This window comes from Desmodus rotundus, chromosome 6, assembly GCF_022682495.2.
Source record: "Desmodus rotundus isolate HL8 chromosome 6, HLdesRot8A.1, whole genome shotgun sequence".
Taxonomy (NCBI): Eukaryota; Metazoa; Chordata; class Mammalia; order Chiroptera; family Phyllostomidae; genus Desmodus; species Desmodus rotundus.
In genome coordinates this window covers 22,921,432-22,947,028 of record NC_071392.1, presented here as the reverse complement: position 1 = coordinate 22,947,028, position 25,597 = coordinate 22,921,432, and the positions used below count along the sequence as shown (strand labels likewise).

The following is a 25,597-nucleotide window of genomic DNA, read 5'->3' as shown; positions in this document are numbered from 1 at the left end:
GGGTTTGTCTCATGTAAACTCAACCATCAGATCCTTTTGGATGAACCTCCCAACTTGTGGCTACTTAGAAGGGTTGCTGGTTATTTCACACACCTCTTATTTTCTCATTTAAATCTGTTAGCACCACTTATTCCAACCAGTTCCACCCAGGTTTCAACCAGCTTTGGACAGCTGCAATGGGGCAGCACCTTACCTCAGACGCTACTGCATACTCTCCTCTCACTTCCTGCCCCAGGGGCTTCTCTGATTTAGCAGCATGTGGCAGCCATACCAATCTCAGCACCCTGATTGGGCCATGCAGAAGTCTGGGGCAGTTAATACCCTTCCAACTCTCTCTTGCTAATGGAAAGGAACCTAATGCATAAATGGTTCTTCTTTGTCTCCTTGACAGACAGCTCCTAAAAAGTCCCTCAGATTTAATCACCTGTTATCCAGGGCTGTGGTTAACTAGGTGACCCATCCCTTTATCTGCTTTCTTTCTTTTCTCATTTGATTGACTCTACCTCTCCATCGTTCCCTGGGATGACATTTCCAAATAATCTACCTATAAGAAGCATTTATCTCATGTATTGTCTATGGGGAAAACTCAAGCTAAGACACTGACACTTCTTTTTCATTTATTTATTTTTCTTTTTGTTTTGGCTTGCCTATTCTAACCTCTAGACTCACTTGTCATCTGGATAATATTTACTTTCTAAATATTTTTTGTTGCTCTTATGTCTTGTCTGACTCATGAGCTACCACACAGATTATACTTTGATTACTCTTTGCATACACTTTGGTTTCATCTTCTGGATTTAAGGCATTTCTGAAGAGCCTCTCTTTATACTAACCAGCACCCAGACACATTATTCACCATACAGATTCAGCCTGTCCTGGCCTGTGAACAGTTCATACTGTTGATCTAACATTTTTTAATGCAACCTTCAGCATTTGAGCAGACACCTATGGACTTTTGGGTAATATAAAGTTCTTTGAGGTGAACGTGATAAATCCAAGATGGGTTTAGGGTAAGTTTGTTACATAGTCGAGGACTTGAGGATAGAAGGTGCCTGAGAAGTAGAGGAAGAGAAGAAGAAGTGTAACAGTCTTGCGGTGTACAGCAGTATGTTTAGGGGAGTGAAGGCTTGATACTAAAGCAACTGTGGTGGTTGATGGCATGTGAGTGGGAGAGAAAGAAATAATACGAGGTCTGTCTGGGAAAAGTCAAACCATTGTTAATATAATGAGAATGGCTTACATGACATTGATGTAATCTAGCACTCAAGGAGAGTGGACTGGAGTGCACATGCATGAATAATGATGACTTCACTGTACTAGTCCGTGGTGGGGATAGATGCCACTGAGTGAGCATGTGTACTGTGTGGCCATTGCATTCAAAATGACTGAGTGGGTAGAGCAGTGAATCTGAATCAAATTTTGTGTTAAGCTTGGACATTTCTCCATGGAAACTATTCAGATGATTTGGAAGGCTGCAGCTATGGGCAACAGGTGATTGGCAGCTTCATCACAGCAATGAGCCTGCTGGTGCATCACGTCTAGTGCAGAGTTTTTTTGTGAAACATCAAATGGCCCAGGTGACTCAGCCCCACTACAGCCCAGATTTGGCACCCCGTGATTTCTGGCTTTTCCCAAAACTAAAATCACCTTTGAAAAGGAAGAGATTTCAGACTGCCAATGAAATCAAGGAGAATATGAGGGGGCAGCTAATGACGATTGGGAGAACTATATGAGGTCCCAAGATGCCTACTTTGAAGGAGACTGAGATACCATTGTCCTATGTACAATGTTTCTTATATCTTGTATCTTCTTCAATAAATGTCTCTATTTTTAATATTACATGGCCAGATAGTTTCTGGACAGACCTTGTAAATAAGAAATATTGCTGAGGAGAGTTGTCTACTGTATGTTATACAAGAAATACTAAGTGATTGAAGTTATGTTGGAATTAGAATGAACTCTGGTCTTGTGACTTTGGTACCTCTCTAGGACTAAGCCAGATGGGTAGAGGCTGCTAAGAATTGCATATGTATTCAAAAGGTGTGTGCTTTAACAAGCTGAAAGTAGGCAGTATACATTTCACAGAAAGCTTAGGTTACTTGCCCAAGGTTACACTGCCCAATCATAATCCCATGGCAACTCAGTGTATGAGAGAGTTTGGGGCTCTGGTAATTGAGCAACCAGTTGCTACAAATGATGCTCAGAGTGTAGATATGGTCCCTATTCTTGAAAACTAAAGCCAGCCCAAGAGAGAGCTGGGGGACTCTGATGGAGCCCTTTCTTCTTGCGTATGGGTTAGACTTGTAATCTAGATTTGATGTTGAGGAGATATTTTCAGATTTTCCTACAGGATTCTGAGAGTCTTAATAAACCTAAATTTTAAAAGATGCACAGTGAAGAGAAAATATCTCTGAAAAATATGATTATTTTATGAAATTTTTGATGTTAGGAGTCTTTCATCTCTTAAAACCATCTTCTTTCTCTTCTTTCCACTTTTCAAAGCCTCTTGAAGTTGATGAGGATTCCAAGGTATAGTTTATACTTACATTAAACATCAAACATGTAATATGCGAAGCAGGTATAAAAATGGGTTAAAAGCTTAAAATAAACCATATGACATATAAATTAGCATAATGATGAATACTGTGGCCTTCCTCAAGTGCTTGAAGGCATTTCTGTGAAAGAAAGAGGGAAATTGGCAGCTTGGTTTTCACCTTTAAAGGCTTTCTAAGAAGTAGGTTTACTTGCACAGATGAGCAGAGATTAAAGAAGCACAAGAGCTACATGTGACCTCCCCTTCCACTGCTGCTCAGGCCATTGACTCTTGGTTGACCAGGGGTCACACTGGGAGGTTAAAGCTCTATTGAAAGAATCAGAGGTGTCCTCATTATTACTATATGATTGCATCCTAAATTAATGTCTAAACTGACTTTACACAAGAAACACAGTCAAGTCAGCTAAACTCTGTGTTCCTAAATTCTTATTTTAGATCCCGTGTTTTGCAAAAGTCTTGCACAATGTAATTTTTATTTGTGGTTTCCTTATTTGTTACACTGGTTGTTTGTATAGAGAGAAATTCCATGGCTTTATCTAGTGTAAGTTAATTAATTAATTAAATTTTATTTATTTATTTAATCCACATGGGAGGGCATATTTATTGATTTTAGAGAGAGAGGAAGTGGGGGGGAGAGAGAGACAGAGACATTGACATGAGAGAGAAACATCTATCTCTTGCCTCCCATATGTGCCCCAACTAGGGACCAAACCTGAAACTTAGACATGTGCCCTGACCAGGAATTGAACCTGCAATGTTTTCATGTTTGGGACGATGCTCCAACCAACTGAACTACCTGGCCAGGGCTAGTGTGAGTTATTTTTAAATGCACATCAGAAAGTATGACAACAGTGAGACATGATGTGTGGAGGGAGTTGACTTTTTGAACAGATAGAACAGAGAAACGAACACTGAGTGGGACTGTACTTATTCTTAGTATTTTGTTTTGTTTGTTTCCTCAGGTTTATTCTCAGACTGAAAGAAATGTGAGGATTTTAGTTTTCTGATTTGGGGGCTGAATAAATTACAGTGAAAATGACTACTACTAAAAACAATCAGGGATTTTGTGGGAATGAGGTAATAGAGACGTCTATGGTAGAGTTTCAAAAGGACTCAAGAAATAACTAGTTGTAAAGTTTTTTTGGATAAGGGAACATGAGATTATGGAATATTTGTCTAGCATTTATTCATTCCATTAATTAGTCACCTACTCAATGTTCATTTGAGGTCCTGTTAAAAGTCAGTCTTAGTCAAACCTCCCTTATTTGATGGAAAAGAAAACCAAGGTATCAAGAAGTTAAATGTTGGCATATCATATTTATTAATATATTTAAAGTTTAAAAACCATGTTTATTATCATATTCCCAATGACATGTAGTGTGTTGTGCCCAGATGGTTTACATTACCCAGGTGACGGGGTGGAGCCTGGCCACACCAGAAGCAATGACTATGGCACGTGAGGGTGGAGGCGGTAAGCTTCGTGATATTAACTCAACCTCTGTAAATCTGACTTTCCAGCTAATGATTCAATCAATCATAAAGCACCAATAAAACCCCTGGGCACTGTGAACTTGCCTGGTTGGCAATGTTCTATATCGCCACACACTGATGTGTGAAGAGGGTGACACGTCCTGACTCCACAGGGAGAGGACCAGAGACACTGGGTTCAAGACTCTCCTTGTCCTTCTTCTATGTATGTCTTCTTTTGAACGCTTCTCTTTGCATCGTTTTGCCATGTAACACTTCAGTACCCAAAGAAGGGTGGTGATGAGTGGAATCCTGGGGGTGGCAGGAAGTAGCATAGATGGTATGGTCCCCATTTATAAAATTGCATACAGTGGATATGCCGAGAACCTTTTACAAAAGGTGATTGTAATCAGCATTGCCAGTTGCTCCTGTGAAGTTCGTAAAACCCCGACTCACTTTCTTTGTACATTTTTTTTGTAAATGGGTGTGATAATCAGAAGAAATATTCTCTAATATTTTATTCCTAGAAGACATACATACTCTTATCACTGAAAATGAAAGAGTATTATGGGGGAAAAAATGAAATTCCAAAACATAGTTGCTGAAATAATAAAAAATGCACTCTTCTCTAATCAATCATCTCTTTTTCTATACTTGATAAGACTTCTGACACAGAGATCCATTTTTGAAATAACAAGAATCAGTGTATAAAACACTGAATCTTGGTAATAGAAAAGAAATCCTGCAGGATCCATATTTTGGCATTATTGAGGAAGTGTGGCACTTTCAAGAGCTACCTGCCTTAAGACAGTACTGGTGAATTATATATTGTAATTTTCAAATGCTGTGTGTTTCATTATCAATTGTTAATGTGTATGTACAGATTTGAGGTATTCAGTAACATTGTCTGACTGCCTCTAGTAACTTTGTGACAATTCACACTCTGATCTTTCTTGAATAAATGGTACTCTTACCAATGCTGATACTGTTATTATGCACATTGATATGCACACAGATGAATAAATTGGGTGTTTTTTCTTGTGTTAATTTTCTTTTCTATCCTTTGGTTAGTTTACCTATTGAATTAGAGTAACATATTAAAACTGAGATTTAAAGAAAAGGATGCCCACCAAACCCACGAGGAACACAATTTTACTTTTAAGTCACCACTGGTTGGGTTCTGGAGTGATTCAGAGTAAGTTTTAAACGTTTTCTAGTAGACTCACATGGAAGTGCAGATTATAAAACATTTGTTGGTTAACAGAATAGAAGCTAAGTAATATTAATAATACCTCTGAACTGTAAATGGGGAAAAGATGCTGAAATAATTCTAGTACATGTACTTGTTAAACTAACCTTGATTTTGGTCTCTGCAGTATTCCGATTTTGATTATGCTGACGCACCTGGACAAACTGCAACCATGGAGTGGTAACCTCGCTTAGGAAAACCTTTAGTGCATTAAAGATTCTAAAGGGACAAAGTAGAGGACAAGGTAAGCACCATTTATTGCAGGAAAGAAGTGTGATTTAGAGTAAAGTAAGATCATTTTAATTGTATGTTGTGCTTTAAAAATGATGAATTGAAAGTGATATATTTAGAATAGAACGTCCTCAAAAGGGAAGAATATCATAGGAAGCATCTAATTTGCCAACATTGCCTGGAAAATTTATTTATATTCTGTATTAGTAGTTAAGTGTCCAGAAATATTTTATTTTTCATTGACTCAGATTTTCCTTCTGACCATGAACAGCGCTCAATACAGTCCTTATATCCTGATTATGCATTCAGCCTGCTGATTTCAGAACCAGAAAAAAATTTAAAAAACATCTTCCCTTGGCATTCTCTCCCTGAAGTTTATTATTTTTTTCTCTCCTCTATTTCCTTCATTTTATGTATTTTTGTCCTTGGCCTGGCTTCCTGGCAGTCTCCTTCCTTTGCTTTTGCCTTCTTTTGCCTCATTCCCACAGTGAGATCATAGTGTCCCTGAGCAAATCGCCAATGGTGTTTAGATGTGGGATTTGGACAGAAACGCACACTGAGAAAGTCGTCCACGTGATGACAGAGAGGAGACATGCGGCACAGTTTATTTTCCATGACGAGTGCTTTGCTATCCTATTTTTGCCTTTTTGGTAATGTGTGATGATAAATAGGGCAATTGTGCTATAATTACCACCCCCTGCAAGATCCCTCTGTGCAACCTCGCCACCTCCCTCCCTCATCAATTGCCTTTTTCCAAAAGGCTCACGATGGGACTCAGAGCATTTAAAAATAGATTCTCATCTTCAAGCTATAAACAGAATATGTTCAAAAGTCCCAAATTGCTTCCAAATTTTAAAACGTCACACCTTCACTACGCGAAGTGGCATTACCTAGACTCCTGTATTCTGTTAGGAAGAAATGAATAAAACCATGTGAAACTTTCTGTGCAAACTAGTGTGACGTGGTAAGGATGGGTTTCTCCTGAGGTCGGCCTCCAGGAACCAGAATTCAGGGAGAGGCACTGAAGACGTTTATTTGATGTGAAGGGTACCCAACACAGTGCCTAGAACACGGTAAACTCTCAGTGAAGTGATAATTTCTCTCTCTCTTTTTTTCCTCTTCTTCTGCAGCCTTAGGTCAGAAATATTGCCTGAATCATGAAAAAACAAAAACTCAATCATGCCACTCTCTGCTTTAAGCTGTTTTCAATGGCTTTTCACTGCCTGCAGGAGACGGTTTGAGCTCCTTTTTTGCCTTGCCCTTCCTGTTTGAACTTCCAATTCTTATTCCTAAGATAATTAAGAAACAAAGAAAAACAAAAGATAAAAACTTGATTAAAATAATGTCTCAGAACAAAGCAAGCTTTTTATCCCCTCTGAACTTTTATACACGGTGTTCCTTCCTCCTGGCACACTCCTCTCTTGCATTTGTGACCACTGCCCTCCCCCACAGCCCCACCCTGAGTTTTTTACTTGGTTACTTCCTTCGTATTCTTTGAGAGCTCCATCAGAGTCATCTCCCTAGAGCTGCCTTCCCAGACACAATCTGAACTGGTACCCCTTCCAGCTATATCTGACCCTATTGTCACAACCACGTTTTGCATATTTTACCGCTGCTCTTGTCCCAGTGCTTTCTTGATGTCCTCCTATGAGTTACTTGAGGATATAGGGACAATGTCCTATCATCGCTATGTCTCCACATACCTCAGACCTAACTTGTGTTTTAAAATTCCTGTTCACTGCATGGACGAGGGCTTAAAGAAGAGAGGCAGCTCTCAGAAGCTATTTATGAAATAGAATCCATAGTATTATTTGAAATTAAGCTACTTGCATGCTTCTTATAGGGGTGTGTGTGTGTGTGTGTGTGTATGTATATATATTCAAAATTTTAAAGTTGAGAGGTTATATAGATTTTATTGTCTTTTGGGGAGAGAGAGGTGATAAAGATAATATAAGTGAAAGGAACTTTTAACTTAATAAACAAAGGATAAGAATTAGCACTATGCTTCAATGCAGTATTACTGCAATGCATTTTGCCTTTTAAGCCATTTTTCCAGCTGAGTGGTTCTGGGATACTTTAAATCCATGATCTCATGATACTGCTTAGCAGGGTTCTTTTTTTTCTTTTCTTTTCTTTGTTTGAGTGTTTTATAATCTAACTGACTTCTACTCTCACAGTGCAGAAAAAATTAGGTCAGGGACGAGCTCCAGGAAGATGGGTTCTGGTTTGCTCCGTGGCACCTGACCCTGGTGACTTCTCCAGTCAGCGGCCGTGGGCTACTGTGTGTAACTTCTTTATGACAAACACGAGACTGTGGCATCTCTGAACTAATTAGACAAGAGTACAGTCAGAAACGAGATCTCGTCTGTTTCCTAACAGCTAATGGTAGAAAATGAAGTACAGTAAATACACTCCAAGCTTTGATGAACTTTACTTTTGATTAATTAGCAGGCATGAATGGCCTTCCATAATGTGACAGCTATTCTATTGATCCACCTAATTAGGGATCACATAAGCTAAAAGGATTCCTCTTTACTTTGCCGACTGAATTTCCCCTTGAGTCACTTAAACTGCTCAAATGACTACTCAGAATAGCGTTGGCAATGTTCAAGGGGACGTCAATGCAGGTCTATATATTCATGTGAGGCATGTCTGCTGCTGGTGTCACCCCACTGTGGTTACATAGAGATGAAGACGATGGAATACTGGGAAAGGGGCAGTGATTTCAAACTGTAATACCCTATCAAATGCCCTGCAAAGAGTAGATTTAATTTTCTATAGCTATTGATCAAAACCTCATTTGACATCACATTCATTTATTTTGTGCTTATTCCAGCATGAAGTACTATAAAAAAGACTGACATATTTTATTAAAATTTATAATAGATGGGAAACCATGCATTATGAGTGTGTGATATTTCTTAAGCAATTCTGCGCTGCATAAGAGGTAATCCTATATGCTAAGACCTCTTTTAACCTCAATAAAATGGCATAGAGATATATTAAATAACACACCTGGGAGAACCACAAATAAACCAATCAGGTGCATTCTCTCGCTCTCTCGCGCTCTCTCTCTTTTTCAAAGGGAACCAGGGTGGGATGCTGCCGAGCCTGGAGAAAGGCAGTCTGCAGCAAATTCCACTGGGCCTGCAGCCTGTCATTTCTACATCTCTCCTATTTCTTGTTTTCTTTTTCTATCACCTACTTAGTCATATTTGTTGGTGACACTGTGAAACCATATTAAAATGCTGTACTGTAGGGAACGGTAGGATGGCATAAAAGAGCATAATATTAAGTTTAGGGAGTTTAGAAATTGAGACATCTATGAATGGATTTTTTAATAAAGGAAATAGCATATAAAGTCTGACTAATCTTCCAGTTGTTTAAAGCTTATTTTCCATAAAGTAAGAATTATCTTGATGAGAGCCAATAAATTATTCATAGTGGCTATTCCAGTTCTTTAGAAAACTGCACGGAGATTTTTAGTTTTGTATAATTGCAAACTTCATTTGTTACTTTAAAGACCAGAGGAAATGTTAGCCTAGCAGTTTGGACACAATAGAGAAGTAGTTTAATTTCTACATTATGCCTATTCTAAAGTACTTCAGTAGATAATATTTTTCATGTTTTAAAAATTGTATAGATGAAATGCCAGGCTAGTTTGAATCACTGCTTATAAAGTTTTAGATAATAGATTTTTTTTGAAATTCTTAACATCTGGTAAGTCAGTGAAAGGAAAATAGCCTACCTCCTTTTAAATAGAACAATGACAATTTATATAGACAACATGGAACTTAGTATACTTTTCAATATACTGGGTTATTCAATTTTGAAAGAGAAAACTCAGTAAACCATGAAAATATAAGAACTTACATTTTTTGCTGAAAAGCAAAAACATGTCATGATTAACCCCAGGGACATGGGCTATTTTAATTATGAATTTGTACCCTGTTGTTGTCGAGCAATGCAACTTTCAAAAAGTGCATATTAGGAAATAATGTACGCTGTTCAACATAATACTAGAAGTACAATACTTCCAGTGTACAGAGTTAGAAATTTCTCGGGACTGCAACATTTGGGACTCTAAATTGTGAATAATGAGAAAGGAGTCAGTAGTTCTGTAAAAAAAAATTGTCCATTTCAACAAATATTTTTCATTTATAAAAATTCATCTTTGCTTGTTCCTCCTAACAATGATCTCTGTGGCCAGCATTGTGTACGTTGTACATGTGCTTCTCTGGAATATTTATTTAAAACTATGCATCTTAAAGAATTACAAGGGTTTTTTTTCAGTTTGGGGACATTACCCAAATTGCACCTGTTTTAAAAATTATACTCCATTTCCAAATCCACTCAGCAACTATGCAGAACAAAGGTTTTGTGGGGGGGGGTGCTGGCCCTGCCAGGGAGTGCCAGGCTTTGTCACACTCTAGGATGTCCTTGTGTCTGGTGGCCACATCCCTTAGGCCATCACCCAGGAAGCTGAGATATATGTGAGCTCAGGCCTCTGTTTCTATCCTGACACATTCCCTCTCCTTGCTCCCTCCTGCAATGGCTGAAGGAATTATGTTTTCCTGCTCTTCTTACTCCTTGCTGGGTCCTCTGCTTCATAATGGCCAGCAGTCCAGGTGTTGGGGAGTTGGGACAATGTCTCTGCCCCTCTCTGAACTTCCTGACTTAGAGTTCTGACAGCTGCCCCTCATTCAATCCCAAGCTGGTATGAATTAGTGTAAGTCGCCCTTTCCCTTTGTAATCTCGTCCCTCAGTGGTGAGAGGGTACATGCTCCCATTGCACCTCCCAGCTGTTCAGTGGCAGAGCAAATCTCTTTTTTTTTCTGGTTTTCTCTCCTGCTTTTTAGGTGGGGATTTGTCATGAATTTGGACACCATTTCTGAGCACCACAGCCCTTCTCCCAGAGCACTCTGGGGCCAATAGTTAGGTATGTGGTTGGCATATCTAACCCAGATGGTTCTTCCCTTGATCTTTAACCCATTAAAATGAATGACAACCAGAATCATGCTTCTCTAGACTTCAAAGCAATGATAAAAACAGAATCCTTTGGACTCGCAAGTCCTCTTGTCTCATAGGAAATTAATGATAGTATTTTCTTGTTTTGTGAGAATATATGGAAGATTCCCCCCTTCACCTGATTCCTAAGAAAGACCTTCAGAAAATTCCTTGTAAGGGGAGTGCTAGAAACCTGAGGCACAAACTCAGGCTGGGTGTTCTGCTGACTTAGCTCACTGATCAATTTGACTTTAATGAAGGCATTCATCCCTGATGGCGAGGGCTTCACACACACATTACAGCTTCTGGGAATGACTTGATTCATATATACTTGGGCCTCTGCCCTAAGACATATGTTTTACATAACTAATATAATTCAGGTTGTTTTAGAACTATGCATATATGAAAGCTAAGAGTAAATTGGTCTCCGACTGATCTCCTGAAAGCTGATATCTTAGAAAAAGGGTTTCCTCCTGCAAAACACCATAGAGACAAGTATGGCTTCCTACTGATAGCACTGGTCAGCCACTAGGCTTGGACCACAGCTTCCCCAACATGCCAGGGCAGGTCTAGTGCTTTCCTGAGCAGGATTCCTGATGTGGTGAATTCTGCTGGGAGCTTTTTATGTCTTGCAGCTGCAATTTTAAGGCTTGGATGCCTGAGCCTATGAAGGACTACACCGATCTGGAAGGTTGGGGCTAGAGACAAGATTGCACCATTGCATACATCTTTTTTTTGAATTCAATTGTTTAAAGACCGTCAGTATAACACATCTAAGAGGAGTGTGCCTCCCGGGGACAGATGGCTGGCTGGCTGAGATGGCTGTGCACCACTCCAGAGTGTGATGGGGCGGGGGAGACCAGACACCTGCTACTGATCCTGAATCCAGGAGTTCTCCCCAGTGAACCTTCCTCTGTCAGGTCAGATCTGTGCCCTGCTCTGCTGACTCCCTTTTTAGCTCAATATTATTCAGATTGCTTTATGTCTTTGGTGTCCACAGTATTGTTGAGAAAAATACAAATGATTAATAATTTCTTGAAAATGAGGCGATTTGAATTCAATTCATTCGATAAACAGTTGAGTGTCTGCCCACTATGCCATGGAGAATATACTGGAATTGTCCTAACAGTAACAGATCCTGCTTTTGTTCTTGCGGGGGAACTGAGACCTGTTCCCTAATCATGATCATGAGAGATTCATGTGGTAAGAAAAATGTAAAAGAAGCTATGAGAGTTACAGAGAGAAAAGAACCTGCTTTTATTGGCAGCTTCTTGCAAGGCTTTTTGATGTCCTTAAAGATAATTATATAATCTAAGTGTTCAAAGACTAACTAAATGACATTTAGTTGTTAGTCTTCTACCTGGAAGTTGGAAAGCAAAGGGGAGTAAAGTGGAAGAAGAGTTTGGCTGAGTGGAACGCTTGTGGGAGGCATGGTGAGAAATTGACTTTGAAAGACAAGTTGTATCAAGACCATAGAAGGCTTTGGATGCCTGGATAAATCACTTAAGTTTTATTGGAATTAGTCCCCAGGAAAATTAGTCTGACAACAGTGCCTAAAAACGTTTGGCATAGAAAGACATGTCACAAGGTTGACAGAATCTAGGTGAAAGGTACTAACTTCTCATGCCCCTTGGTTTGAATAAAGTACAATAAGGGAATAAAATCCAACCTACATGTAAGGACATGGGAGGCATTTTTTTGACATAATGAGTAAAGCATCGTATTATTAAGGCTGAGCAGGACAAGATAATAATGGCCTTTATCAGAGCTAGCACAACAAGATGTATAAATAATAATGCATTAAACATATCAGTGTACCTTGGTAAGCTCTGTTGTTTTTGTGCTTGTACAACTTGAATTTGTGGTTTTGTTTACATGAATAAGTGAGTCAACAAACTTTCTTGAAAACCCCACCAGCTGTAATGCAAAGCCATCCATTGCAAAATGACACCTGCCTTTGTCATTCCATGTACTATTACAACAGTTTAAGTGTTTCCAAAAATGGATTTGATGTACACATGACTAAAGAAAAATAAAAACCTTATTAAAGTCAGGGTGAGGGGTCAATAAAAGTTAATATGATTCAGAACAAAACCCGTCCTTGTGATTTCAGGTAGCAAAGACAAACACTGCCGTGGTACATTACAATCCTCATGGCAAATTGTCTGCATGCTTTTTCTGATGCTGAGTGCTATGAGAAATACATTGCTCATTATACGAAGGACTTTGAATGGAAACAAAAGTCTGTCGATCTGAGTTTCACAAGTTGCCTGAGCCCTGCGCTCACCGTGGTGGGTGTCCAGTCAGTCCTTTTCTCTTACAAAAAAACAAAAGTAACTTTGAACCCCAGTCACTGAACAGATCAAATCAAAGCGCAATTTCATCAGAAATTTTAGGTTATTCTATGTAAATAATAATTAGTGATTATGAACAAAAAAGAAATCAGCTTGACCCAAATAATATAAACAAAGCTAAATATTGCCCCCAATTGTGTCCCCCCCCAAAAAAAAACCCCACATCTTTACACATCTACATGTCTCTGTCTGTACAATCCAGGGGCGTGTAATGAAATCTTCTTGTCCTTTCTCAGCCAGGAACAAATTAAAGATGACCTCGGATACAGTATCATGGCTTGCACGGGGAGCAATTCAATGCCCTCACCTCTTCTGGAAAGCTGATAACTTTTTAATGCAGACAGTAGAGAATGTGGCCCAGACTGCTTTCTCTTTGGGTTTCATACAAAGATGCTGCCAGCTTGGACAGTGCTACCATGGTAGGAAAGTAGGGCATTATTTTCTAATGAGAAGCTAGAATGAGAGGAAAACCCTCTGTATGCAAATTCCCCTGGTCACTTTATTTATCTACATGGTTTTAAAAATCCTCACCTGAGGATATGCTCACTGATTCTAGAGAGAGAAAGAGGGAGGGTGGGAAGGGGAGAAAGAGAGAGAGAGAGGGGGGAGAGAGAGAGAGAGAGAGAGAGAGAGAGAGAGAGAGAGAGAAACATCAATCAATTGCCTTCTATACCTACCCCTACCAGGGATCAAACTGGCCACCTGCTGGTATACAGAATGATGCTCCAGCCAACTGAGCCACCTGGCCAGCGTTGTCAACACATTTTTACAAGGGATTGGTAATGTGTGTATGAGGTGGGTCAACTACTGTTTCTTGTCATAATAAAGAAAAGTTTACATTTGAAACATTTTCTTCTTTCAAATAATTTAGGCTAAGTTTTCTTCCTTTTTCACTCTGATACCTTTAATTATTAATGAAAATCTGGAAGTACATGAAGTTAGGCAAATCTTGTTTGTTTCTGCCATGCCTAGTTCAGAACTCTGTGATATTACTCACAGCAGGAGATCCCCAGAAGACACCAGCTGGTTGCAGAAAGATGCTGTCCACCCGGGCAAGCATGCCGGGTGAGCTCTTTGTGATACAAAGCCAGCTTAGCCATCCAAAGCATACAGGGCTCCTCCTGGTCAAAAATAGAGAGTACCTGACTTTTATCGATAGAAACAGGTTAGGTTGTGATGAAGGTGCTGGTTCACATTGTGGTCAAAATCTTAAGCAAATACATACTGAAGAGAGATTAAGAGACAAGCTAGCTAGTCAATGGGTTCTCAAGATCATTAGTTCTCAAATTCTGAAGAGGAAACTACACAAATACATACATACACATCGCTGGAAGTCATATTACAAATGTGTATTTCTGAGCTCCCAGAGGTGCTGAGTCAGCAGGACTGAAGTCCTTGTTCTCAACAGGACAGGAAGTGATGGCGAGGATCACACTTTGAGAAGCACTGCTGGTATCCTTAAATGTGACTCATTTACCAAATCATGTCATCAGAGAATCTACACATGGACTAATTACTGTAATTTACCCCAGAAGTGGCTCCACAGAATTGTAATTCACTTTGGTTTCCTTGTTTTCGTTGAAGGTTATTATTGGAGTGACAATATGAAGAACTAGTCATTGCTCAGAATCACTAATTATTGTTTACCTAGAATACCCTAAAATTCCTGATGTAATTAACTCTGATTTGACCTATTCAGTCATTAGTGATACAAAGATGCTTTTGTTGTTTTTTTTTGTAAGAAAACAGAACTCACTGGACACATACCATGGTGAGCACAGGGCTCAGGCAATTTGCATATAATTTCTGACTCCATCAACAACTTGCATGTAATATAACCACATTCTGTGTGCCTAGGTGTAGCACAGAAACAATGTTTTAGTGTTTTAAGATAGCTTCTGAAGCTCCAGTGAACAAATAATCCTTTGGCATAAGTAGTACCAAGCTCAATAAATATGAAGAAATAGTATTTTTCTTTCAAAGATTGCACGTTTGTCAGATTCATCATTGCCTTATCTTTACCTGTCGTAGCAATTGCGTGTAAGACATTTTTACATTATTCTTGAATGATGCAGTATTAGCTTTTTTAAAAGAATTATGGGAGCTGTCATTTACTTTCCGGGGTGTTACTTCTAACACCCTCCCTGTTTCTCACATCTTTTTACGTTGGCACAGGAGTTTAGGGTGCATGCTCTCTGACTTCAGGCTGTGCCGTCTCTGCTTTAAAGTTTGCATTAATGCTGCAACCATTTATCATCTATAAATTTTTGTCTAGCATAAAAAAATTCACCCCCAGATTAAACAGACAAGCAAGACATAGATGGTAGAATCAGCAAGGAATTTAGCAAGCCCAGTGTAATGTAGAATAGATTGTATTTCAAGCCAGATAGCCTCCAGCAGGCATCGGGCACTTGGACTGGTGGGAAGATGCATTTGCTTATGACATTCTGCCTTAGTCAAAGTGATGTTCCTTAGGTTATTTTGTTTGATCCTCTCAAGAAAAAAAAAAGAAAGAAAGAAACAGCCAATAAAATGGTTCTTAAAGCACAAAGCATAGGATGGTTAAGGACCCTGGTGGACAACCTAGCAGTTAGGAGTTCAGAGCCTGCAGGTTGGACCTGGCTGTGCTGCAACTTATTAGCTGTGTGACCTTGAGGAACATTAACTGTTTTGTCTTTTTAAGTTGCCATTTCTTCATTGGTGAGATTGGTTGGGGCTTCAAGTTGTGAGGAGTAAATGAGATGTTTCGTGTACTTTTGTAAATGAAGAAAAGATGTAGATTCAAAGTGAGGGAAAGGATGGAATCACCGGCTCACACAACAGGGTGCACAAAGGACAGCGTTGAGCTGGCCTCACGGGCACAGGAATTGCGGACCACTTCAGTGCCCAGACTCCCTCCCTCCACCTCTAGTCCCTGCTCTTCTGTGTGTGTGTGTGTGTGTGTCTCCTCTTGAGGTGACAGCTACAGTCATTTGCATCTCCAGGGCTCCCATTTTTACAGTTTGGTTGTTAGGATAAAGTCTCTTTCCTATGTCTAGACTGGAAAATACTGTAGAGTGTTTCAATTGCTTGGGACCTTTGCCAGTTTCTGAACTGCGTGTGTGTGTGCACGCGTGCGTGCCATGAGGTTCACTACCAAGCTTGCATGCGTAACTCAGTGACCATGCCTTTCCATAGCTAAGACTGAGTGCTAAGACTGGCACTCCTAGAGCAGACACACAATTAGAAAAGCATTTTGCAAAGGGAAGTGGGGAGGGGCCAACCTAAAATGTGATGAAACTTAAACAGTAATGATCAGCACAGTAGGTGAAAGGCCAGTGCCGGGTTTATGGGAAGCACTCCATTCGCAATGGGCTGCTTCTGTGAACTTAGCTGCTGTCACTGTTTGCAGTAGAATTGTCATCTCTGTCCTGTCGGCAATGTATCCAGTGTCCTTTCTCCCATTGCCTTCTGATCTGAGAAGAAGTGACTGCCAGCAATGGGCAAAATTGCCAAGTAGGTAAACTCTTCTCCAATTTCTCTTTGTTCCCTCTCTGCCAAGGGTCACTCACCGGGCTGGCTTGCCTTGAAATGTCTCAGATTTCAAAATTACTTCTGCCTCCATCGTAGTTGTTCAAACAATGCACATTCAAACCTGGTTGATCTTACTGGCCCTCAGTGAGATTGTTTTTTAGTCAGAGAACAAGAGCAGTTCAGGAACCCTGAAGGCCTTTGGCTAAGAGTATGTTTCCAAATCTGAAAGGTCAGCAGTGGGTGTGGTGCCTGTCCGTGTATTTTGCCTACCAAGGCCACGGCCATGGCCTCCTCCCCACGACATAGACATTGTGTCACGTTTTGCCCTTTCTTCTTCTGGCCTTCCTTCCACTACACCCCCAGAGAGTCAGTACTTTAGCCACTTACTTTACGAAAGGTAAGCACATGCTGACACATGAAACATACCTTTTCAGGAGCCATGGGAAGGCATTTGGGAAAAAAACCAGACAGAAGTGAATGATGTATATTAAATCCAACTGCCTCTGTATCAGATGATAACAGAGGTGAATTTCCAAGGCTCATCCCAGGGGAAAAGCAAAGCAAAGCAAATCATTGTTTTCTCCCCAGATGGCTACATAGTCTGTCATAGGTAATAATGCCCTTTAGGGGCTGTAGAGAGCTCAGAGCGATGGGTCTGCCCTCAGGGAGACGGTAACTCTGTGAGAGGATGGCAGAACCGCTGCACAGATAAAGCTAGAGGGCACTGGAGAGAAAAGGGTATAGTGAGGGAGGCTTGATTTAAGAAATGTGTCAATTATGAGATATTGGTGACCACTAAGAATGTTGTCACAACCAAGAAAAGTCTAAAACAGGCCCCTTCTCTTTTTTGTGTGTTCTGATACATAAACAAGTGAACATTAGATTCCTATACTGCATGGAATTTTTGCCTATAAGAATTACTGAGGAGTGTTGTCCTTTCTTACGTATTTTCAGTATTTGTATACTGCTATTTAAAATACTGCTATTCAGTATTTGTATACTGCTATTATACCCCATGCTGACTAATAATTTATCAACTTTCAGTAAACTGAATCGTTCATTGATCCTTCCAGCAGGGAGAGCCCTACTAAAGTCTAGGAAGGTTAGTCAATGTGAGATATTCATCCAAATGCACTGTCTCATAGACAACTAGAGACTTGTGATAACACTGTAAATATATCTCACAAAACTGGCAAAACCTGCTTGTAAGTCAAAAGCTATTTTAAACTTCTATTATTTTTAATTGAAGATTAGATTCTTCAGAGACCTCTAACCTCTGGGCTCATAGGCCTGGCTTTGGATAGGAATAGGATCTGCACAAGGACCAGCAAGATAATCAGCTATTTCTGACTTGAAGATAAAGGTGTGTCAATAGCTTTTTATATTGAAAGCATCGCAGTATTAGGTCTAGAGGAGATTCACCCTGGCGAGGGGAGGGTGGGATCCCCAGAGGACAAAGGTAGCCAAGCCTCACTTCCACGAGCTTTTCCATGTCTGGTGTCCTTGACCAAGTCTTTTGGCCACAAAATTTGGGGAAGCTATGTCTCATTTTTTGTTGTTGTTATTTTGGGGTTGTGTTCTTGTGTTTGTTTGTTCTTATGATTTGTGTTAATTTCTAACTTGGCCTAACTAGATACCATAAGCTATCTAATTAGGAATTTGACATAGAAATATCATTTTTTTTCTCAAGAAAGTTTCCTTTTTGAAAAAAGATGGAAATACACTCATTCATGTTTTGATGGTGACGAACATAGTAGGAAGGCTGTGAGCACTGAAGAATAAAGACATGGTCATTTTTCTTCACATGGTTATGATCATCGCATTTATAATCATTCATATTTACATAGAACTGTACAGTTTTAAATCACTTTCATTTATATTCTTGTTTAATCCCCATTCCTTTTGGATGACTTACTCTCTTTTTCTTTCTTTGTTGGGAAGGAAAGGGAAAATGTAGTCGAGTATACACTGAATAATATAAACGTGCTTTGTAGTTTCTTTGAGGGAAATACTTCCAGATGTGAGGATGGCGGGTTTGCCTCCCAAGACTCTGCTGCAGTCCAGCTTCAAAGACTCAGGCCAAAACACCCCCCACCAAAACCGATGTGACTCAGCTGTTCACTTGCTGGTGTCAGACGAAGAATCAGAGGTTGATGTGATAAATATAGCTTATCGAAGACTTCCTGACAGGACCCATAAAGCATGTTCATCTCCCATGTGCAAAATTTCCGGAATCAAAACATGTTTATGGATAATGAATCCTTGTTCATATGCTCCAAGCCATCATCATAGCTCTCCAGTTTAAATTGCTTTCCTAGACGGGCTCAGGAATTCAACGTCTGGCTTTGGGTTTTCTCATACTGTTTGTAAAATAGTCGCAATTGGGAAGATGAACTTTGTAGGTAATCTGTTCCATATATGAAAAAATGGAACAGGGATCAATAATCCAATGTTTTCTGATCAGAAAATGTGTTGATGATTTGCTTATAATTGTATATGATTATAAAAGAAGAAAAATCAAGATTTCTAGGTATATTGTTTTAGTGGAATTTCATTAAATTTTAGAGTAAGAGCGGGGTTTGAGAGACATGCTATATTTAAGGATAAACAGCAGGACATAATGAAACAAGATTGAATGCGCAGAGAAGAAAAGAGAGTTCTGGTTGGGTCCTTTTGATAAGTCCTAAAACTTTCTGCATCTTGCTCTCCTTGTATGTAAAATAAGGAAATTTTAACTCTAAAAATTCTTAACAGCTCTTATCTTTACTACTACTAAAGTACAAATACAGAGAAGGCCAATTTAAATTAGAATAAGAGGAAAGGCTTCAGTGGTAATGACCCTGGACTGAATTAAAATGTGTATGTGTGGCGGGGGCAGGCAGTTGAAGCAAAACCTCTGAAGAAAGAGACCTCAGTCGGCATGTGTTCAATGTTCCCCGGGTATGAAATTGCTTTATCATGCCAGGTTGCATCTGTAGAGAGAAACAAAATAAAACAAGATTATCTATGTCTGCGTTATACTAACTCCATCAGTTTCTTTGCTCAGGATTAATATTACTTTTAAGAAAAGATAGGTGCCTAATGAAGATATATGACTATATGATATATATTTATACACACACATATATTCTTTGTATTTCTAAAGTTTTTAAGTGGACACTATTAATATTTTAAGATATTTTGAAAGTGGGAAGAAAAATACAACATAAATATAACTAAGGAATGCACCAATATCTTTTGTTGCTTTCTATAAATGTATGTAGTTTTAATCATCTCTGTAATCCTTGTTAAATAGGAGAATATCCTGGAGTTATATGAAAACACAAAATGGGAAATAAATTCTATATTGGATATTGTAATTTCATTTTGTTTTTCTGCTAGGTGCATGAGTTTGAGAAGATTATATCTGCTCTTCACTTGCATGAACAGGCAGGGCTAGACAACAAACAACCCCTTTGTCAAACAGAAAGGTATAAACACACTAACTTGCACAAGCAGAGCCAACTCCCCTTTGGGCTGGTGCGTATACTTAATGAAGGACACGTGCAAACTCCGCCAGAAGCTCAACAAGTCTGTACAGTTCATCCTGAAAAAACCTAACTTAAAATATCTTTGTGTATCTCTGGGAGTTGTTTGCCTGTGGGTTCTTTTAAGAATGAGCTGAAAATGAGAGTCAAGTACTCCTGTACAATCTACCAAAATCTTGACATCCCGAGAGTTGCAGGTTTTCCTCTTTTATTCCTGCAGAGGTATTCCAGAACCCACAGCGACCTTCCTGCATATACCTAAGGTCAAGGAGATGCAAAGACACAGATAAAAGTTTTCCAGGCTCTTATTATAGTATATCTGCTATCCACTTAAATATTTAGAAAATACAATGATAAATACATTAACTAGGATATAAGTTCTAATACACTTTAGATTCAAGATAGATTTAAAAGCAATGTTTGGTTGCCTGTTCTCTTGGACTTTTATAATACAGTGTAAATTATTGCCCAATATTCATATCTGTCTCTTTCTATACATCTATATCTTAGACTACATTGGGTTGATTAAGCATAAAACAAACAAAATATTCTTCTCTTTTGAAAGTTAGTTTTCAGAATGGCACGGTGATCACTGTTTATTTACAAACATCAAGTGGTATTTGCAAAAAAGGGCAATTTTTAACCATTTTAAATATTTAGAAATTCACTACTTATCCAACAAATAATGCAGAAATTTCAGTGAGCTTAGAAAGGTGACATTTTAAACAAGTATGTTATTTCTTTCACAATTGATCTTTAGAGAGAATGTTGGTCATAATAGGAAAAACAACCACTACAAAACTGTAACTACAAAAACAGTACTACAAAACAGTAACTGAGTTGTAGTCCTCACCACAACTTGACCTTGGATAAGTTACTTAATGCAGGTTTAAAGGTTGTACTCACCATTAAAATAGAACTAATGACACCTGTCCTCCCGACCTTAAAGAATGGATGCACAGATAAGTGAATTAACAGAGGAGAAAGTGCTCAGCAAGTAATTAAGTCCTACATAAATATAAGACAGACATCATGTTAGTTATATCAATAATAGCTTGTTTTCATTTCTTCATCTGCATTGGTTTGCTTTGCCATGTCGGTCTGGTCCAACTAGACCTCCAAAAGACAATTGGATTCGGAATAAGAGTCATAAAACATCCAAGTGCTGATATAATCCAAGTCTTTAGTGGTCAGAAATAGTTGCCAAATGGATAGTTCCAACACACTCATGTTCTCATTTTGGACATTTCCCAGAAACCAATTCCCTTCCATTTTCCCTTCACTCACTATCTTTGGGTGAAGAAGTGAGTGAAGGGAAGTTTACCTATTTTATTTTGGAGTTCTATGGGTACCTACATTCAGGTATCAAGCACCTTGTAAAGACAGCTTGCATGTTTATGGTGTTTTTCATGTTTTTCACAGTAAGAGTTGGAAAGATAGGTAGATACACAGAGACAGAATGATCAATCTTAAGCCTGAAGAACAATCCTATTAGGTGTGTATGGCGGATGATATGCCCATTTTACCCATCAAAAAACCTAGCCCCAGATTAACAAGATGGCTGCTCTAACATCAGTTGTTTGTTGTTGTGGGTGATGTTGGGTAAAGTGGAAGGAGGATTAGAATTCAAATTCCTAAAGACACGTTTGTTATTCTACACTATGTTATAGCTCCATAATTCTGCTGTGCTTTCACGTATTATGATCTTAGCTGTGCCGTGTGCCTGATTTATGTAACTCTGCTTATCTGAAGCCTGCTCGCTAGCAGCAGAACCAACATTACCTCCTCAGAGAAACATTCTCTGTGTGGTGAGGGGCCCCTCCTACATGCACCCATTCTTCCAACAAGGCATTGATCACACTCCATTGTTTGTTGGTTTTTCTTCTGCCTCACCCACTGGTCTGTGAAAGTCGTCATCATTCACAGAATGAAGTGCATAGTGGATAAACAAATAAACTTTTCTCCAGACCTACCTATAGTTTCTAATACATTGCAGCTGGTTGGCTTTTCTTAGAGTTCAGTCTGCATCATTTTCCCACCGTTTGGGGATTCATACACTCAAATTTCTACATGCTTACTATTGTCACCAGGAATAATCTTTACATAGGCAGGAGATGTTTTATAAGAAATGTTAGCCTGACTATCCATACTTTACCTTTACCCTTGCTATTTAGACTGGTTCTCAGTTCAGGATTCAGTTGGATGTTGGTTTGTTTTCCTGAAGTTCGACCCCCCCCCATTTCAGTACTGGCTCCCAAACCCTCACTTCTGCATCCATCTTGATAGGACAATCTCTTCACACTGTACTCTCCCTGATAAACTTTTTAGTGTTCTAAACCATTTTAAGTATTCTAAAATCTTTCCAGGTATGTCTCCACTTTTGTACAACAATTTTTCCCTCTTATTCAAATCTGGTGGTCAAGGGCTTTGCCTCCTAAGGAAAGGTTTTCTTAAAAAATTGAAGGAGGGCTGATTGCCTTCCTTCCTGCAGGTGTTTTAAAATCTAATCTATTAATGGATTCCCTGTCATCAACTTTCACTTACCTGATCCCCTATGCTTGTTAATGGGTATTGAATTTTTAGCATTTCCCCTGTTTAATTCCTCAGAATAACTTCTTTCTTGGGCTTTCATATCTTTGTTATGAAAATAATTATACTAATCTTTAATGTCAAAACTCAAGCTTTACCTTCCCAGGAACACTCCACAGCTCACCTACTAAGTCTTAACTCTATCCTTTGTCTTCATGAACTTCATCACGCTACCCTCATGCTGCCCAGACCATTCAGCCTACCTTCTCTACATTCTCCCCACCCCAACCATAATACCAGTACATTCATAGACAGCAGCACGTCCACTTGCAGAGCATGTAGAATAACAATGACCCGTGAATGGCAATGATGGAGAAACAATATAAAAAGGTAGGGGGAAATACTTTTTTTTTTCATAGAGTCTCCTTCACTTATTGGTAAATGTGAGATCACCTAATTAGCATCATCAAAGTCAATAATAATACTTTCTTGGGTGATTTAAGTCAACCACATGTGAATTCACTTCTCCCAATTACTCAATAGGATAAATGTCGATGAAGGTATTACAGGAAAATAGTCTAATACATTTACTAGACTCAAGGAAATAATATTATTGATAATGGAATTAAAATCAAATTGATCAATAAAAATTAGTATTCAAATGTGTTCTGTACCTACATCGATGGAACAAAGGAATTAACATGCAGCTTATCAGTCACAAAGTTACATTTTTTTATATATGTAAATACTCCTATTGACTAACCTTAGAGAAACAAAGTGTGTTTATTTGTGATTAACCTTAATTTACATTTCTAATTTAAAACTGATAGGCATTCTGTCATTTTAAAAATTTTTTCATAAGGCTAATTTATTTTTTCTGGGGAGTTCAGAACTCAGGGGTATAAATTGGAGGTTCATTCTGCAAATTACCATAATTTAATTTTGCCTCTCAGGGGCAGAGTGATGGTTTTCTGCTAAAACAATTCATGAGGTAATAATAAAAAAAACTACTGTGACTTTTTTGGTGTCAGTTAATGACATGACTACAGGAAGAATATATGTATACATTATACATACATAGTTATATATTATATATATAAGTATGTATGCAATATCTATAAATAAATAAATAAATATATATATATGTATATATACACATGTAACTTGAAGTGGTCTTTGTGGTCATCCCCTTTCACAAGATTATTTTCTCTTGCCAACAGAAATGCAATAGAAGCAAACATAATATTATGCAAAATGATAGGTCTGCTTTCTCTGGATTAGTGGAAAGAACTAGTTGGTATTTACCGACTTTTCTCTGTAATGGTGGATGAAATCTGAAGCTGCATAAATAGGATAATATAGAAATTATAAGTCTATTTACTCCCAGTGTGGTTTTTGGTCTTGGAAAAGTTAAAATCCACAAGTGTAATATACTATAAAGAGAAGCAATCTTGTACGTCTCCCTTAAGTAATTGTACATGTTTCTGTAATATTCTCCACTCATTTAATCAAATGTTTAAGAATTATTTTAAATTTAAGAACTCTTAACATGTCTTTAAGCTTGATTTTATTTGTTAAAATATTTTCTTGGACTTTTATTCTCTTACAGAGTACAGATGTTAAAATATTAACATACAGGGTAGAACATAAGTAAGTTTACAGTTGTGAGTATGCAAAGTATAGTTTATTCTTTATTCTTATTTATTAATTATCATATTCTTTTTCATACAAACAAATGTAAACTTACTTTTGCTCCACACTGTATTTTATTCTGTCAGTGATGTCTTCATACAATTATTTTTCTCTTATGATAAAAATAATATTTATTCCTAGATACTGTAACCATTCCATAAATTTCTGTAAATTCTCCTTTAAAACTTTCTTTCGACTTTTTCTGTAGTTAACCTTATTTGGATTATTACATAAAATATATTTCTAAATTTTCTTTCTACATTTCAATTTGATAACTCTGAGTTTTGACTTAATTATTATTTTCAAAGTAATTTTAACCCCCTTGCTTTGCACATAAGGGATCTTATTTGAGTTTGCATTTTTAAAAGTTAAACATGACATGCATATACAATAACAGATGATGAACATGTAAGCATGTAGAGTAACACCTAGAAACCTGTGAGGGGAACCTTGAAGTCGCCAGTGTATCTGTCTTTCATCTATCCACACGCCCACCATCCTCCAGAAGTCAATCGTCCTCTTATTTTCTTTATAATTTTAAGACAATGTTTTTCAGTTTTGCTTTTTTGGAAATGTACATAGTAGTAATATGTTCTTTTACCACTTGCTTTTTAAAAACATCACAAAGATTCTTCTATGTGACATGAAAAGCTGTAGTCATTTTCACTCTTATAGAGAAGTCTGTCATATGAATACCACCAATAAGTACTTATCCATTCCCTTAACTATGGAAATTTGTTTTTAGGATTTTTCATTTGTATAGTACTTCTGTGAACGTCATCTTTCCAATAAAATTTTTAGACACATAGGAGCATTTTCCTGGCTTATTTGTTCAAATATGCATTTATCTATTGACCTCATATTAAATACCAGTAGGCATTTTGAAACCAATTGGAAGCACTTAATATGTTATTATAAACTATATAATCATCATTTTAAATTATATCAAATTCTGGCATAAGAAGCATTGGATCTGGGTCACAAATACAGAGGGACTTTATTCTCCAAGAGAAAATAAATTATAGATAGAATTTAAAACTCTATAAATATTTAAGAAAATATGAAGAACTTATTGCTGGGTTTCTAAAATAAGCTGAGCACTAATTAAGTTCAAGCTCTGATTACTTGTTTCTAGCCCTTTCCCCTTTCTCTCTCTCTCTCTCTCTCTCTCTCCTTTCTCATCTATAAATAGTTATGAAAATCTACCTCCCCAAATTAAGGCATTAGTAATGAGATAAACTCTTTAATAACATTTTCCTATTTGGAATGTCATAGTACTTTAATGGTACTTTTATTAGGAATTCAAGCAGCTCACTTCATATTTATGGGAAACCTGAAGCTGTGCCTTTCTGTAGCTAAATAGAAATTATATATGTGGTATATTTGGGATTAATATTTATATTCTTGGTATATTTTAAGTAGTGGAACACTGATTTTGAAATGTGAAGGAGAAAGCACATTGGCATATTATTGT

General features: G+C 38.1%; 1 long non-coding RNA gene across 1 annotated transcript in view; it reads left to right on the top strand.

The window, feature by feature from the left end:
• LOC128781238 (uncharacterized) overlaps positions 1 to 25,597 on the top strand; it is an 86,957-nt gene that overhangs the window by 37,608 nt on the left and 23,752 nt on the right. The window contains exon 2 of the long non-coding RNA XR_008427181.1: positions 5,398 to 5,514. This is a non-coding gene — a long non-coding RNA (uncharacterized lncRNA). The remainder of the gene's footprint in view (positions 1 to 5,397; positions 5,515 to 25,597) is intronic.